The 18,040-nt window shown below is 33.5% G+C and overlaps 1 non-coding gene across 7 annotated transcripts; it reads left to right on the forward strand.

Moving 5' to 3' along the window:
- The first annotated feature begins 199 nt into the window (after window positions 1-199).
- LOC105156805 (uncharacterized) lies at window positions 200-12,339 on the forward strand. Of its 7 annotated transcripts, none has more exons than XR_016065291.1 (14): window positions 200-501; window positions 592-839; window positions 3,893-4,125; window positions 4,693-4,899; window positions 5,632-5,721; window positions 5,852-8,123; window positions 8,207-8,360; window positions 9,234-9,380; window positions 9,523-9,632; window positions 9,808-9,991; window positions 10,138-10,281; window positions 10,364-10,529; window positions 11,542-11,786; window positions 11,911-12,339. It is a non-coding gene; the product is annotated as an uncharacterized LOC105156805 (transcript). The 7 variants fall into 7 exon arrangements; XR_016065292.1 differs by having other exon boundaries at window positions 10,391-10,529; XR_016065289.1 differs by lacking the exon at window positions 10,364-10,529 and having other exon boundaries at window positions 206-501; window positions 5,852-5,982; window positions 8,054-8,123.
- Window positions 12,340-18,040: the final 5,701 nt, after the last annotated feature.

Raw genomic sequence — 18,040 nt, forward strand, 5'->3', positions numbered from 1 at the left:
TCACAGAACCAATACCAAATCAAACCAAACGAGTACTTAAAACAGATATTTTCAATGAATTTATAATTAGAATTGCAATATTTCTCTACATCTACATCTGAACATAAACCAAAAATTTTTATGAAAAAAAAACAATTAAAGAAAATACAAAAATAATTTTTACCGGTAAAAACCCCCTCTCAACCGGTAAGAACCCCCCACTCCCACTCCAACGGTAAAGACGAAGAAATACAGATGTCCTCCCGCATCTGTGAAAACCCTCAAAATCACCTCTTTTCTTCTTCCTCTTCCTCTCACCTTCATTCCGCTTCTCTTCACGCCCAAAAATTACAGAGGAAACCCTCAAACTAATCGCAGATCTGTGAAGAGGGAGTGAAGGAGAAGGGGACCAATCTGAAGGGTTTTTGTAGCCACGATGAAGGAGAGACAGTGGAGCGCCCGCAGGATGGCCGCGAACGTGAGGAAGAGCAGCGGCAGAGGTAGCAGGAATAAGAGAAGGTGGTAAGTCTTCACACTCAGCAAATTCTTCGTTTCTGTTCAACCTCATCTTTTGCTTGAGGAGATTAGTTGGTACATATATCATTTAATTAGGTCTTTCAGAATGCCTCATTATCAAGTAATTATGGGACTCCATGAGATGACAAAAAGGCCTTGTAGATCATCATCTCAATGTAAATGACACTTGTTGTGCTGTTCCTCGAATGGGATGTCTTTGTCGGTAGCATGTCTATTTGGTATGTCTATATGTAAATGCCACCATCTTGTCGGTTTCGCAGCCGGATGCGAGTGACATCACTCCGTTGCTATGGTCGTACACCATTGAGCTCCAGTACAAACAAGTACGTCAATTGATTGTCGTCTCTGCTTTCCATGTGATTACCACGGGCTTTGGTGTGAGTCAATAAGTATCATTATCTACTTTCGCATTTGCGCCCCTGCATTATACGTATGTATGTAATTTTTTATGTGGATGGATGTGCGTTATGAATTTGGAAGTGACTCAATCCCAAATTTAATATTTTTGAACTTATTGTCTTTCTGTACTATGGTAATTTAGATCTTATAAAATATTTAAATATATAATTGTTTGAATTTTCCATTTGCTTCACTTTTTCTCTTCTAATGCTTTTCTTTCGCTTCATTGCGGCTCTAAAACTAAAAGAAAGAAGTGGTTAAAGGAGCTGAAAGCCACTGAACCCTGCTTTAAACGCTTTTCATCGACCATTGAGCTAGTTTTTTAGTTCATGGCCCTTAATACAATATAGGAATCTTCAGCCTTAAGTTTGATTATTTTAAAATTGGTATTGGGGGTCAGGTGTAGTTACGTTTTCAAGGCATAAAGTTAGATATTCTTGCAATTTAGTAACTTGATGGAGCTGAAATGGTGTTATGAAGAAGCATTATCTAATTTGGTTCTGTATATCTTTTTATGATTCTTAAAGGTAGCCTTTAGTACAGTTCTCTACATGCGTGCCTGTGGCAACAAGCTTTGTTTAATTGGGTAAATTAATAGTTAAGTATATGGTAGGTGGCTATTATTCTTACTTTAGCCTATAATGTGATGTGATTAATTTCAACTGATTTGATTTACTTAATTAACTATCATCCTTTAACTTGTAATTTGCTGCTGGCGTAGTGGTTCCGTTAATGTTTGCATGTTTATCTGGAACATGTAATCAGTATCTCTATAAAAGTTGGCATATAATGTGATGTCTTGATTTTGCATCCGCTATAGGCAAAGTTTCCCTTGAAACAATATCAATGAAGGAGATGTTGGGATTATTAGTTCTGTTATGCAATTTTTGTTAATTACTTAGTGTGGGAAGGCTATAGATTATTTCAAAAGCTCAGCTTAGCTCTTTTTATGGGAAGAAATTTGATGGGTGTCCGACATGTAAGATTAAAATGTTGCTCTAGCTAGGTTAGGTGGACTTGTAATATTGACAAGTTACAGTATTAAGCATATGGTTGTTGCCCTACCTTTTCATCTGGGATCTAATAAAGGAAACAAAATAAGCAGAATGGGTGAAAATTAAATTTGATTGCCTTTTTTCTAGGAAAAAGTATGTATATTATAGCTCTCTTGTAACTGGGAACCATTTTCATGCCCTAAATTTTAGTTGGGAGGTTATGCAGCAGAAGCACCGTATCATATGGTACGCATAGCCGCTAGGTTCATGAAAATTTGACCTATTCTCTAGTGCTTTAAACCATTGCTAAATGGTTACCTATGGTAATGGATACCCCTCCAATTAAGGGGTAACTGAGGGTGGTTAATTCATGGTGATTAATTAATTTAGCGCAAATGAGTTGCCAAATAAATTGTATATTGGATTGTAGTCCAAGTCTAGCTAAAACTAAACCTAAAGGATCACACACAAATCCGTAACGGAATTGGAGAAATCTAACAACAGTATAAAAAATGCAAACAAAGCCTTTTTTTGGTACCATTTCAAGCTATTTCAAAAAACATAATACCAATATTGCAAAGTATCCTAAATTACAATACCAAAAATGCAATTTTCTTTGGTAATAAGTATAGAGATGTTTTTAATGTAATAATTAAATATTGTCTCAAAATATTGAAAAAGAAAAAAAGAAAAGAAAACCTACAAAGACATCCCCTCAATTATATAAATCCCCTCAATTATCCTATAGAGTTCTAGCCTTCTAGGTAGCATGTTTATTTGGGAGTACCTTTTGCTGGTGCGAATACTTCATTCTAACAGACCTTGCTTCTCTTTTCTTCAGGATCCATTGTATATGAGGAACATATATATAGCAAGCATATATATTTTCACTTCTGTGCAAGAGCCATCTTGTCTTCAATGAAGCGTCAGAGTCTTGTTTTCAAAACATAAAACATATCATGCTAAATCTGTAATTTGTAGGATAACCATTTTCTTGGGAAGTACGGTTAAATTGATTAATAACTGGATAAACTATCAAAAGATGGTTAAGACATGGAGAATCAATGGAAGGAAATGTCTCGTGAAAAATTTAACTAAATCTGGTGATGCATTTCATTTGACCTATGATGTTTATGGAGGAGGCATTTTCTTGAGCACCAGCAAACTGAATTCTGAATTTTATATGATCTATTCAGATCCAGGTGAAGAAAATTTTGTGAGGCAAAGTGTTGAAAAGTTGTATGTGCACTCACTGTGTTCTCTTTCTTTCTTCATATTACATTTCTAAAATGAATAAAGATTACTAAAGAGTAGAAAGAACGACATGGAATGTGGATTGCCTTCTACATTTTGTGCATGCTCGCTTTTATGGTTTGCTGATAGCAACATATCATCTAGGCACGTTTCTGTGTGACCCCTTGACAACTGCAATTGGTGCTCTCCGCTATTAATTTCTAGTTGCCTTTTCAGGCAAACAATACCTCTGGATCTTTCTCCAGTTGCATCTATAGGAGTTTATTTCCAAAATGCTATTATTTATATCTTTTTCAATTCATTTGTTTTTGTAACTTGCTCAGGGTTTCTGACCCTGACATATCAACTTCCTTCTTTGATTGTCGTTTTTGTTTCTTTATCTTCACCTTTTTCTATGAAGAGGCACAAGTGTTTTCTCTCACTCACTTATTCCCAATGGCTTAATAATCATAGTATTGGAAGCATATATCTATTATATTTATCTAATTCCAGCAATCTGTTGTAATTCCCCTGTTCCATTGACCCGACCTAGTTATTGAGCTGTGATAGAACGTATCCATGATTACAACTTTCATGTATGATTTTTTGTATAGGTACTGGTTGCCATGATTCAGTTTGTGTCATGTGTCCAATTGATCTTTGTCTCCTGTATTGGCTAAAGATGCTTTGTTGTTCTTTTTATGAAATTATATTCAGCTATGGATTTATTTCTTTGGTGATTCTATCAGGATATTGGAGGATGCGACATTCAAAAGCAAGAAATCCATAAAACTATAGAGTTACCTTTGACACATCATGAGTTGTGCCAACAGATTGACATAGATCCTCCTCATAGGGTGTTGCTCTATGGTCCGCCTGGTACTGGTAGAAAACCATGCTTGCCAAGGCTGTTGCTAGCCACATTACTCCATTCTTCATCACAGTTGTTGGCTTAGAAATTGTTCAGAACTACTTGGGAGAGGTATGTTTAAAAGTTGGTTGAGTTATTATTCCTGCATTTTTACTCATTATTTTTTGGGCAAATTGCTACATTTTATTTCCTTCTCTATCTGGAGAAATTTCTTGCCCAGAGATGTAGTTGTCTACCTAATTAATCATACACCTTCTGACTTTTCACTCTCCTTGAAGTGAACAACAATTACGTGGCTACTCTAATTCTCTTTCCAAGTAATTTACTCTAGCCAAACCTGGTCCTCACAAGAACTCCCAAGTTATTTTCGTAACTCTGTGGAAGTTGGTACTGAAATTTCAGCTACTTGGAATGATTCGTCGTTCTTCCCTTTACCAATTCCTCTTCATCTTTATTGGTCATAGGCTGTTAATTTCTTTATAGAAAATGATGGGTTGGAATAGGTAAAAGAAATTTTTCGCGGTACTTTCACTTGTTCTTAGGATTATCTGTACATACTTTTGTCATTTCTTGTGGTGTTACTTTGTTTTGCTTTTAGGAAGATGTGGTAGTTGAAGGTTTCATTATTGTCACTGTATCCATATAACAAACGGGTCTACTGGTCCAAAATGCCTCCAGGGTCCAAGAATGGTTCGTGATGTTTTTCGGCTTGCAAAAGAAAATGTACCTGTAAATATTTTCATTCATGAGGTAGATACAATTGCTACCGCTAGATTTGATGCTCAAACTGGAACTGATCAAGAGGTTCAACGGATTCTCATGGAACTTTTGAATCATGTATGTTGAGATATAGATGAAGATGAAAAATAATAACAATTTATGAAGGTATTTTCTCTCAAATTCCAATTTACTTTATCAAATCAATTAAGTGGTAGCAAACATTTCTCTCGACAACATTTTTCTCGAGTTAAGACTTTGTACTATAAATAGAATGTAGTTGTATCTTTAATGTGGATAACCGATCCAACATTAAGAAATGGATCTCGTCTTAATTGTATTCTTAATCCACATTTTGTAAGCCTTGCTTACTTTCCTAATTGTAGGGCCACTTTGATATTTAGAATTGTTATGATTTAAAACTTGAAATTTGCCTTCAAAATTCAGGCTTTGCTTTCAGCATCGTTAGTAGTTGTTAGAAAAGGATTATTAAAAATGTAATCAGATGAAGCCTATGTGCTTTTAGAAAATAACTAACTGCGTCTCCATTTTCTTTGTGAATCATACTTTTCGTGTGGGTATATACTTGTACTGGTGACTTCATGGTTTAATTGCTTGAGTAAGGTTTGACTTGACATACTCTGCGATTTAGTCTAAAGTATGACGATCATCATAACAAAGCATAACAAAACTCAAAGGTCATGTTTATAAGTCTCTCACTTTTCTTTTGTTTGTCTGTTGTGTGGTGCGTGTGTTTCATATTCTTCTTAGTTATATGATGGCTTTCTAACTTATCTTTTTTAAACATCGCATTGGTGGTTTGTCTTTTACATGCAGACATGTTCCCATATCTATGCATTTGACAGTTGATTTGTATTTGAATGTTTTTCGACTAAATAGGTGAGCAAGCTTATGTACTTGTATAAGGGAAGTTCGGAGGAATGGTTGCAGAAGGCGATAGAGCTTGAGGGAATCATCAAGGCTTTAGAAGTAAACTTTGTTTGTGATTTATTTATTCAAAGTTGCCCAATGACACACAATATAATAATTCCTCTTATGAACATGCAGTAGTTTAGGTTGAGGAATTGCAAACTTATCCATTTGTTTTCATGCATGGTAGCTACCAAGGGAATGTGTATGAGTTGGCAACGAGGAGGAATACTACAGCTGTGTTGGAGGTTGGGGCTTTGAAAACAATGAAACAGATGATGATTAAAGAAAGTAAAAAGTCCTTGCAAAGTGACAATGGTGGTAAAAAGTTTTCTTGGCTTCCACTTTTCATTTTATTCATTAGACATGTTTTCTTTTATGTGCGTGTAGTGTTATCTTGAAATCTTGATATTCATCATTTGCACAATAGTGCAAAGGTACTTTTCTTTAGATCTAGCAAGTTTGTTCTTTTGAAAAATATTATTGGATGTTTTTTCAGTGGTTTTCCAATTGATTTACTACTGTAGTTGTTTCTATGTTTTTTTGTTTATATGTACTTCATTGTAATCTCATTCAAGTAAACAATATTTGTTGCTCTTTATGGTATATCAAGCTTTGTGAGACATATTTGATTGTTGGAATGACAATATGTTTCTTTAGCATTTTGGGGTTAGACTCCTGGTTCAATTGAAATAACATGGAAGTACTCATCCAATTTTCATTTGAAGGGCCCAATAAACTATTTCAAATGTAAAGAATTCCACGTTTTTTAGTTTTCGTTTCTCTTCTGTTATATTATCAAGATACTACTTTTTTTTGAGTTTATCGAGAATGATAGTTGGTAATTTGATGAATAAATGTGATTTTGGAAGCATAAGATTGAGACATGAATGTATACTTGCATTATGTGATTGTTGCTTTGAGTAAATGTGGAGTAGTTGAGGCCTAATATCATGCATTTTGAATTGCTTTGAAATAGAGTTGGATTGTCTCTACTTCCACTCAATCATAGGAGTTCTTGTGAAATCATATTTGTTTGCCAAAACGCCGCCCAATTGATCCTTAAAAGCTTAACATGGGACATGCATCATTTTGAAAAATTCAATGGCCCTTCCCTTTAGAAATTTCTTTTACTATGAAAAAAAAAGGAAGAAAGAATAGCAAGAAAAAGGAAAACTACATCTACTCCGTTGGTTTAGGTCACTTAGTAACTGGATAACTTCATCACAAATGTTGTTATTCACGTAAAATGGTGACTAGAGCCATGAGTATGCAAAACACTTTAGGTAAAATGTTTTTTGGTTGAGTAACCGGGTGCCTTCACCACAAGTGTTGTCATTCGCGTCAAAAGACCGAAATACGACGTTTTTTGGTTGAGTAACTGGGTGCCTTCACCACAAGTATTGTCATTCGCGTCAGAAGACCGAAATACGGCCTAAAGAACGTAAGTCATGGGCAAAAACAAAGAAAAAATAAAGGAAATAAAAGTCGTGACAACAAAAGGGGAAGAAAAAAGGGAAAAAAATCATTAGTGGCCAAAGAAAAGAAAGAACAACAAAAGTCGTCCCAACTTAGGTAGAAATAAGGAGAGAAAGGGTATTGTGTTGAAGTGATGAGTATGGTGACATTTAGAAACCTATGATTTTGTGGAAGCTTGATTGTTCTACTCTCTACTTAGCGAGACAAAATGTTGTGATGTGATTGGCCTCTTACCCTCATTATGATAAGTTAGTATTTGCATAACGTATTGCTGCATTTGTGTTATTCAGATTATCTGCATATAGGTTATAGGTTATAGGTTATATTTGTTATTACGGAATATTGTAACAACGTTGAGAACATGTTTTTTGCAGTGTTGGACTTTTGCTTGAGGACAATAATTGTTTAAGTTTGGGGAGTTTGATTAGCTTAGCTTTACATATTTATAATAGTGGATAATAGTATTTCGTGTGTGGGAGGCAATAACTTCAAAAAATTGCAACAGTCTTTTCCTCCTATTTTTGCTTTATATCTAAAATTTGTCATATTTCTTGATGGCTATCTGAAAATCCTGTGTAAAAGCCTTTATTTAGACTTTATCTAACTACTATTTTTGGTTGGGAGGTGATAGATTCTGACCGTGATATTATTTTACCAATATAACTGACAATAATTATCCTAAAAATGTTTAAATGCTATATTATTATAGTTGTCTTTTATTTTATGGATTTTTCCTCTTAGATGACTATATTAGCATAGGGTAAAGAGAACCTCTCAAAGCTACATGAAATATACAATTTGGCTAAGAGATGTTTGGTGGTGGCATTCCTAAGAAGGATGGATTAATTGATTGTGCTGAAGACACTTTCGCCAGGCAAGGCAAGCATTTTTTATTGTATGAGGACAACTGTAGGTTGAAATATATGCGTGCGCGCTCAGTCATGTGTATACCTTCAGGCCAACATGTCGAGTATTGCTTACGTGTATGAAAGAGTGGTATTCAAAGTACCCATGTCTCATCCTATACCATTAACATTCTAAGTTATAATATACTTTGTCTTTACAGATGAATGGATTTGACCAGACAGTTAATATGAAGGTTATCATGGCAACTAACCAAGCTGATACTTTGGACCCTGCCCTCCTACGTCTAGGAAGACTTGATCGTAATATTTGAGTTCCCTTTGCCAGATAGATGTCAGAAGAGGCTCGTCTTTCAGGTGAATCTCGAAGATCATTTACTATTTGATGTTTTCTGGTTCTTAAAGTAAACAACATTTATATTAAACTGTCCTCACATCTCACTCACGAAAAGAAGTCTCAACCCAAATAACCTTTAAAAGAGGAGAAACTGGGACGAAAGAGTCCCTTTCTAAGAAGAAAGGGACAATCCTCCTTGGTGAAGGAGAAAAGAGTTCATGCAACCATGGAAAACAAGTTATTCTACATCAAGATTGACATAGATGCCTGAACTTCTCTATCACCATGTTTGCACAAATAAAATGAATTTAAGTGATGAGTTAGATTTGGAGGACTATGTGTCTCGACCATATAAAATCCGTGCAGCTGAGGTCAGTGATTCTGCTCACTTTTTCCACATTCATACAATGAGAAATCTGTTACTTATTTACAATTTATATACGAGAGATCTCTTCCTCTAATATCTGCCACAATCCCCCATATTTGAAGTGATCTTATTGTTCATTGTCAAAATCACGTTTTCTTCAAGAATGATACATTTGGTCAATCTTAGCTATCATTCAATATAGTTTCTGAGGTGAAGTCTGCCCATGGGACTGAGCAACCTGATAAAGTTCTACATTCACATACTAATACTAACTGAGTTGAACTTTATTAGGTTTTCAATTTGACCTCTTATTATTAATAGTCTTGTCGTTTTATGTTGTTATTTATTATCATGACGGTGAAGGTTTGCACAAGATTGGGTAACCAAAACAAAAAATAGATTACTGGAGATTTGTTCCTTAAAGTACCTCCTCAGATACTTGTGTTTAATAAAAGAAATCTACTTTATGGAATAGTACAAATGGTTTCTATCTTCGAGGTGATACTATTATTTCATAAAATTGAAGGTGTTGAAGTGTGACTATTTGGAATGTGACTTCGAGAATGGATCCGGTTGTCAACAAGATCTTATGTGGAGTCAGTTAAGTATTTCAGGCCGGAGGTCAAAGCAGTAACTGGAGAACCTCTGCAACATTTGTGTACCATGAATTTTGGCAAGTTTCTGGAACCACTGCCATTTTGCAATTGCTATCTTCTCTGTTGTGGCAAGATACTGTAGTTGCAATTTCTGGTGCAAGTACCCATAATATTCTTATATTTTCTGATTCGACACTTTTAATACTGCATAAAGTGCAGTTTCACTAGCTGTTGTACATGGCTTGCCCTCCATTGAAAGGGGAAGATTGCATTTTGTATTGCACCCTAGGATTTCAAAAGACACCAAAATCAGATAAACTTAGGGAGTGGTAAGTTTGGTGGTTGTTTGATTATGATACTGTTAATTATTAGTTGTGAGCTAATATGTCCCACTATTTTATTTGAATTATTGCTTTGGTTTCAAGTGCTTGTCCATGCTACGAAAAGCTGCAAAGGAAAATATTGTAGTTAACCTCGCTATGACCATTTATTTGTGTCTACCAGTGAATGCAAAGCAAAGGTAGCTGCAGCTCGGTTGCCATACTTTTGATTGGGATTATGGGCTTGGTGCTCCAGAGGACATGATCTATCAACTACGACAAGAAGAGGACCGGAGAAAACAACTTAAGAAGGGACTATGAAAAAGATGATCACAAAAAAAGCTCTGGAGGCATCTAGCCATACTGTGGTAATTTCATGGTTAAATTCGCAAAGTTTGCTTTCCTTTTTCAGTGTTGTAAGTAGGATCATTTTATTTTAGCATGTGTCAATTTTGATGTTGTTATTGCCCTACCATATCACAATTTTGAGTGCAGCCTTACTTTGTTTACAGAGCTTGGTGAAACAATGTCTCCCGGGAAGGAAGACTTCGTCATGGTACACTTACAGCATGCATGTGCACACACATTGCTGCATTCTGATCGTCTAAGGAAATTGTTGGGTTTGCAAACAATGCAAAGATTTTCAGCTATGTAAAAAGTAAGGATTCTCCTGAGTTTTGGTGTTCGTATTAAATCCTCTCATGTGTATTTCATTTTCCTAAATACTATTCTATTTCTAGTTTTGGTAATTTGGTGTTGCTATCAAGGTTTCATGTTATTGGAGTAGACATTTTGGATAGCCAAAAGAAGAAAGGACAGAACAGAAGGATGTTGGGGTTTTGTTGCTTTGACCCTCGTTTCTTCTTTCTCAACCAACCTTATCTCTCTTCATGATTGGAGACAGAGGTACTTGAGGAAATAGTAGTGCTTATTAAGTGTAATCAACAATCATTGACAGGAAGTGGAATAAGTTGGTTGACATATGCCATGTGATATTTATTTCATGTATCCTTGAGAAAACTTTTTTCTTGCATTGCTTGTGGACCATTATAAGTTGCTCAAAAATTAATATTTTTTGCCACTTAGCTAGTTCTTCAATTCGTGAAAGGGGAATTAGGGGAGAGATTTGAAGGTGCAGAGCTTGAATTATTGGAACGATTGCTTGTTAAACGATTAGTACTTAGCTGCAACATGATTAACATTGTGCTCGAATGGATCGGTGTTTACACATGTATAAGAATAAGACTTTGATCAATTAAGAATTCTGGTATTCCTTTAGTTTATTGATACTTTATAACTGTAAAATTCTACCATATTGGATCTTTTTTCTGTTTATCTAGATCTATTCTTGCTTCTAATATAATTATGGTTGGTAAGAATGAAAACAGAAGGTGCTAAACAGTACCTTCAACAATCCCCATTTTGGCATATAAGGTGATGTTAAGTAAGGTTAGTGTTCAATGGCTGGCCATAATTCTTATGTTCGATTACTTTCTATGGTCTTATTATTTTTTACACTTTTCATGGCTGCAGTTTTATTACTATTAAAGATAATTTATTGCTTGAAAAATTTTGCTAGAGTGGAAACAGGGAAAAAAAGCTAGGGGGCATGTTGTGCATAGAAAATTAGTTTCTTCGTTGTGTAGTAGTAGTGAGGTCCCTTCTACAGCTCCTATGTAGAGGAGATAGATTCAGTGGGCTTCACTCTTTAGAATTTTCTTTGAATGTCATGTAATAAGGGGTGTAGCACTTGCTAAATTTGCAGTTTTATGGTGATTTATGAATGTTTGTTGAAATGATTGTCACACTAATGTGTTGTTGACATAGAGGATGGGTTTATATGGGTGGTTTTGCAACTTTTTTGTGAAATTATATGATGTGTGTGTGTGTCTTATAAATGATGTTTCTTGGTTTCCAGAAAATGGTTTGGTCTCGAGAAATTGGTTGATGCCAATATGAGGATATGTAAACATGTAGAAGAGGAAGTCGAGATATTTAAGGATGTTGTGGATGAGACCAAAGAAATTGGAGGAAGTTAATGCTTGAAATAGAGGAAGGGGATTTTGATGTTGCAGTGCTCAATAGCCGGAGGGTCAAGAACCAGGCTTTGCCAAAGGATTTGGTTGAATTTAAGTAGCTCCAAAGTGGCACATTGTTAGTGAGGTATTCATTCCTCCTCTTTTACGTATTGGAGTGTATTTCTTCTATGTTTTTGCTGCTCTTATTTAATCTAATATTTATGTTTTGTCACCTTGCTGAAACTATGTTGTTCCTCTCTATTCTTCAGCTTTTTGGTGCATAGTCAACTAACCTTGTAAGATGGTGAGTTAGTTCCCAAAAAAGTCCTAGAACGTGAGAAAACGGATCCTATGTAGTTACAGAAAAGTGTATATTTTCCTTCTTCCCCTCCCCCTCTACATTGTAATCTGTTTGTGTGGTAGAGATGGTCTTGTCTGATTGGACTCAGGTTGAAGTAAGTTCCTCCTAGCAGTTACAACCCTCTGACACGCAAGAATTGGCAAGAAGGAAAGTGAAAACAACAGCAGATGTTGAACTAAGGAGTGCCAGGTAACGATGTGAGGGAGAATTGGATAAGTAAATGTCTTTTCACGTTTACTCCAACCTCGTACATTCTCATTTATTATTTAAGATAATGTTATAGGTATAAATGTCTTTTCCTCATTGAAATAAAACGTAGGTGGAGTTTACAGTTTTATTGTAGTGAAGCATAATAAGATATAGTACAATATAATAAAGAGCACTTGGTTGGAGTCCGTAAAGGGTATAACTACATTTTTCTAATTGAAATAAACATAGGTGGAGTTCACACTTTTGTTACAATATGATATAATATAATATAGTATAATAAGAGCACTTAGTATGCTTAGATATTGAAGTTTTCTATCTATGTGCTGTGTCTTATATTTTTCCCTTATAGTTGGATTAAGATAGAATTTTAATAGAATAATTTATTTATCATGTTTTATGTTTCTTGCTTTTTTGTAATGACAATTATACTTTTTTCATATGATAATTGATTACTAAATTATGTGTAGTAATTTTAATTAGTTAATTTATGTTAAAATCAAATTATTAGTTAGATTGTGACTTAGATGTTATATTATAATAGGATTCTAGCAGAAATTGCTTACATGCATACTATATTACATAATTATTTTTTTATCATTACTTACGATTTATTATATATCAGAAATTCATTTATCATCACTAATTAGATTTCTTATTTTATTTGTTATGTTGTATGTTTTTGGTTAACAGTGCTTAGTTGCAACGGGAGTGTTCTAATTAAATTTTTTAATTGAATTTAATAATGTCGAAATTAAATTACACACTGCCAGAAAAATTTAGCAGACCAAATCTAATAAGGATATTTTTTTTCCCTGATTTGCTTAGCTATTTTAATAAAGGTATGGGTTAATTTGATAATATTTTTTTTTTTTATCTTTTTGGTTTAATATTCGTGTTCATTAAAGTATGTGACTTTGATATATTTAATCGTCGGTAATTAGGATTTTTACAAAAATTGTCTAGCATATTATATTATATTATATAATTATATTTATTGTTTATTTTATGCTATGGATCATATGTTAAATTAAAACAATCTGAAGTGTATATGTATACAATTATATTTATTATTATTTATGATTTATTCATTTTATTAAATATGAAATGAAAAATGAATAAGTGGCGACAGGATAAATTAAAATTTAAATTGTATTGTAATTTTAATTAAAGCATGTACTAAATTATTTTTTTACATTTTTATAGACATATATTGAAAATTAGACAGAATTAACTTAAAATCTTATTTCATAATCATGAACTAAATTAAATGATTGAAGATGAATCGTATTATATGTTTTTATATTATTGTGATGAGTATTTATGTTGTAGGGTAAATTTTGGTTCTTAATATTTATATTTAGTATAACATGGGCCTTTTCATAAATTAGACAGAAATAACTAGTTTTCTATATTCATAGTATCTAACTTAAATCAACTGAATATTTTAGCTGTTATGCATCTATTTTTGTATTTTTAATAATTTATTTTAAAGAAAATATATTTCTCGTTTGTTTATTTATTTATCAAACTTTCTATTTCTATCTTAAATATAAGGGATAATATTCAATTTTTAATTATGTCCTATCTACACAAACCACCTCTCTCTTTTGAATAACATATAAATTTATAACCTAATATATTAATTAAAGAATATAGTTTTAGTCATAAAAATTGAGCTATAAATAAAAATTACAAATAATTTTTTTAATTTTAAAAATTTAACATAATTTTATACTTGGTAATTTATAACCTAATAACTATTTTATTAATATATTTAATTTTTAGAAGTAAATTACAGATATATTCAATAATAATAATAAAATTAATGAGGTCATAATGTTCATTTTCATAAGTATGTGTGTTGACACTCCCTCTATCTTTTGGTATTAGAAATTCATTTAAAAATAAAATTAAAAAAATAAAAATTAACTTTATAAATTTAAAATAATTTATAAAAATGTGATGATCTAATTTTTATAATATATTAATTAAAGAATTTATTATTCTAATTTTGAATTATTTTATACAGAAGGTGATAACTTTTAATTTAAATTATTTTATTAATATATTAATTAAATAATTTAATGTTATATTATAAAGAGATATAATTCTATATACTGATTTAATTAAAAAAATTAATAAAATAATTTAAAATTTAAATTAATATAAATAAAAAATATATACGGGATCATATTATTCATTCTCATAAATATTGCTTTACTCATTCGGGAAATAAAAATTTAATCTTGATAAATTTTTAATCTAAATTTATAACCTAATATATTAATTAAATAATTTACTATTTTCCTTATAAATAAAAATTTAAATTATTATAAATTATAAAAAATATTCGGGATCATATTATTAGTTCGCATAAATATTGATTTGACACCCCCTCTATCTTTTGGTATTAAAAAGATTTAGCTATATATAAAAATAAAAAATTAATCTTTAATTATAAAATTTAACATAATTTATAATTGAAAATTTTTTACTTTAAATTCATTCATAAGTATTGCTTTAACCACCCCTAGCTCTTGGTAATTAAAATGTTAGTTGTCAAAAAATAAAAATTTGAATTAATTTATACAAAAGGTGATAATTTTTAAATTTAAAGTTATTAACTAGTAACTAATATTATCAATATATTAATTAAATAATTTAATATTTAATTATTAAGAGATGTAACTTTATATACTGATTTAATAAAAAAAGTTAATAACATAGTTTAAATTTAAATTATTATAAATAAAAAAATATATACATGATCACATTACCTATTCTTATGTTGCTTTGACGTGTTGGATAATAAAAATAAAAAATTAATCTTGATAATTTTTTATCCAAATTTATAACCTAATATATTAATTAAATAATTTAGTATTTTAATTGGATGTACAATTTTATATATAGCAACAAAGAAAAGTCAAGGAAAAAATATGGGATCTTATTAATCATTCCTATAAATATTGCTTTCATACCCCCTCTCAATAAAAATTTAGTTATAAATAAAAATAAAATATCAAATCTTTTAATTCTAAACATAGATAATTGTTAATTTAATTTATTACCTCATAACTATTAATATCAATGTATTTAATATACAAATTAGTATAAATAATATAAAAAATATGGATAATATAATTCATTCATAAGTATTGCTTTGACATCCCCTACTTTTTAGTAATTAAAGTTTAGTTATAAATTAATATAAAAATTTGAATTAATTTATGCGAAAGGTGATAACTTTTTTTTCGATAAAGGTAAATTTCATTAAGTAAAAAAAGTATAATAGTACAATACATCTTGCTTAATTTAAGCGGTTTCCTCGGCAGGCCAAGGAATCCGCCATAAGCGGTAAAGCACACAAGTGCTAATAGCAGTAGGTAATTCTACACTAAGAATCCTATACTGCACATCTGGAAACATCAGCGCACACGTGTATCTCTATGTACTCCATCAAATCGCCTAATGTTGTGCTCGCGCCAGATATGGTACACACACGAGGCCAAAAGAGCACGCTAGGCCGTAGAAATATAGTATTTGCTTCTCCATTTGTGAGCAGCCTATAAGACGTCAGTAGCCGAAGCTCGGTTGGGCCAATCAAATCGAAGTGTGCGTCGAATCACCATCAAGCAGCCACGCGAATAAGTGCAGCGAAAAAAAGATGATCATGGGTCTCATCAGCACCATCAGAACAAAGTACGAAGGAACTATTAATATGAGCCAACCAAGGCTTATCTATAGTAGAGAGTCTACCCAGGATTGCCAGCCATAGTACAAAAGTATGTCTAGGGGTTTTGAAGCGGCCCATCAATAGTGAAGACCAGCCTACCTTGGGCCCTTTACCCCGTACTGAACGAATCATCATACCAACTTTTAGTTGTGTATCTCTTGATCGCCAAAGGATACGATCAGTCCCTCCATGAATGGTGGAAGAGACTGCAAGAACTGTAGGGAGTGAGTGTCAGTGATAGAGGGCCAACACCATTGCCCATCTAAAAGGAAAACCGCAACCTTGTCTGTCTCCATAGTATTTGTAAGTCGAGGGCCCTGCGGAAACTGCTGGATGAGTGGACCAAGATCATGACAAGGATCGTGCCATAGCGAAAAAGTAGTTCCATCCCCTATGAAATAATGAATAAAAGGCCGGAGAAGTGGCCGTAAGCGAAGGAGTTTCCTCCAAATCCAAGAACCCTCTTGCTCAGGGACCGTCCAGATAGTAACATTTTTCAGGCGTGTATGATATATCCAATCAATCCAAATAGAAGCTCGGTTGCCGCGGATAATCTGCCACAATTTGAGTCCCATAAGTGCGCGGTTAAGAGTAGTAATATCTTGAATTCCTTAACCACCTTCATCAATAGGACGACATACGCAATCCCATGCCACCTTTGCATACCCTCGAACAGATGATCCCTTCCATATGAAGGTCCTCAACCGTTTTTCTATCTCTCGAATGATGCCTTTGGGTAGAATAAAAGCAGATGCCCAATAGATACTAAGGGCAGTAAGAACAGATTTAATAATCTGTACTCGTCCTGCATAAGATAAAGTTGTGCCCTCCCAAACCTTTAATGCGTTGATCTAGTTTTAACAGTAAGGGTCGACAATTCAAAATAGTGAGCCGTGATGAGATAAGAGAAAGTCCCAAATACTTCATTGGCAGAAGTCCTCTTGGAATTGGTGTTGGTCAATAAGCAAATCCCGAATCCCCATAGTTGATCGTGAGATAACAAAGTTACTGTTTTGGGTGCTGACCCGAAGGCCGGACAAAACCCCAAATATGTCAAGTCCCTGCTTGAACACTCGTATGGACTCTAGCTCAGCCCGACAGAACAGTAATAGGTCATCAGCAAATCCAAGCTAAACCAATCTCAACGGCTCGCATTTCCAATGAAAAACAAACCTCCTGTCTTGATCAATTAGTTGCTACAAAATATGATTCAAAACTTTCATAATCAAGACAAATAAATATGGGGACATGGGGTCTCCTTGGCGAAGACCCCGAGTACCAGCAAATAAGCCATATGGTTTCCCATTAATCCCAACAGAGAACGAGGTAGTAGTAATATATTCTTCCTCCCAATGAATAAGCCTGTCAGGAAATCCAAAAAGCTGCAAGGTAGCAATGAGGAAATCCCATTCAACTATATCATATACCTTACGTATATCTACCTTAAGGGCACAACGAGGTGACAAGCGTTGTTGATTATACCATGTAAAAAGCTCCTGCACCAGTAGTATATTATCACTAATAGAGCGACTTGGAACAAAGGCTGTTTGCGCTAGACTAATAAGTTTATCCATCACCAAATTCATTCTTTGCACAATGATTCTAGTAATGACTTTATACAAAACATTACAACAAGCAATCGATCTAAAGTCAGATACACGTGTAGGATTGTGTACCTTGGGGATGAGTACCAGAACCGTAGCATTCACCCGTCTCAAGAGTCGGCTAGTGGTGAAGAAATCCCGAACGGCCTGCGTCACTTCAGCACCCACAATAGGTCATGAGGCTTGATAAAATTCCAAGGTATACCCATCCAGCCCAGGGGCTTTATCAGCTGCAATATTAAATATAGCCAATTTAACCTCATCATCTGACACCGGGCGCATTATCACTCGAACCTCTTCATTGGTCACAATGTGGCGTACCCACGAACTTAGGTACCGAAGGTATAGAAACCTTATGATCCGCTCGCCCCCCAACAAGTTGCCATAGAACCCAATAAACCCCTGGATCACCTCCTGGTAATCCGTACGGGTATGGCCAAGCTCATCATCAATTTGGAAAATTCGCTGTTTTGTATGGCGCTGCGCAA

The sequence above is a fragment of the Sesamum indicum genome, linkage group LG1 (assembly GCF_026168435.1).
Source record: "Sesamum indicum cultivar Baizhima isolate 11 linkage group LG1, ASM2616843v1, whole genome shotgun sequence".
NCBI lineage: Eukaryota > Viridiplantae > Streptophyta > Magnoliopsida > Lamiales > Pedaliaceae > Sesamum > Sesamum indicum.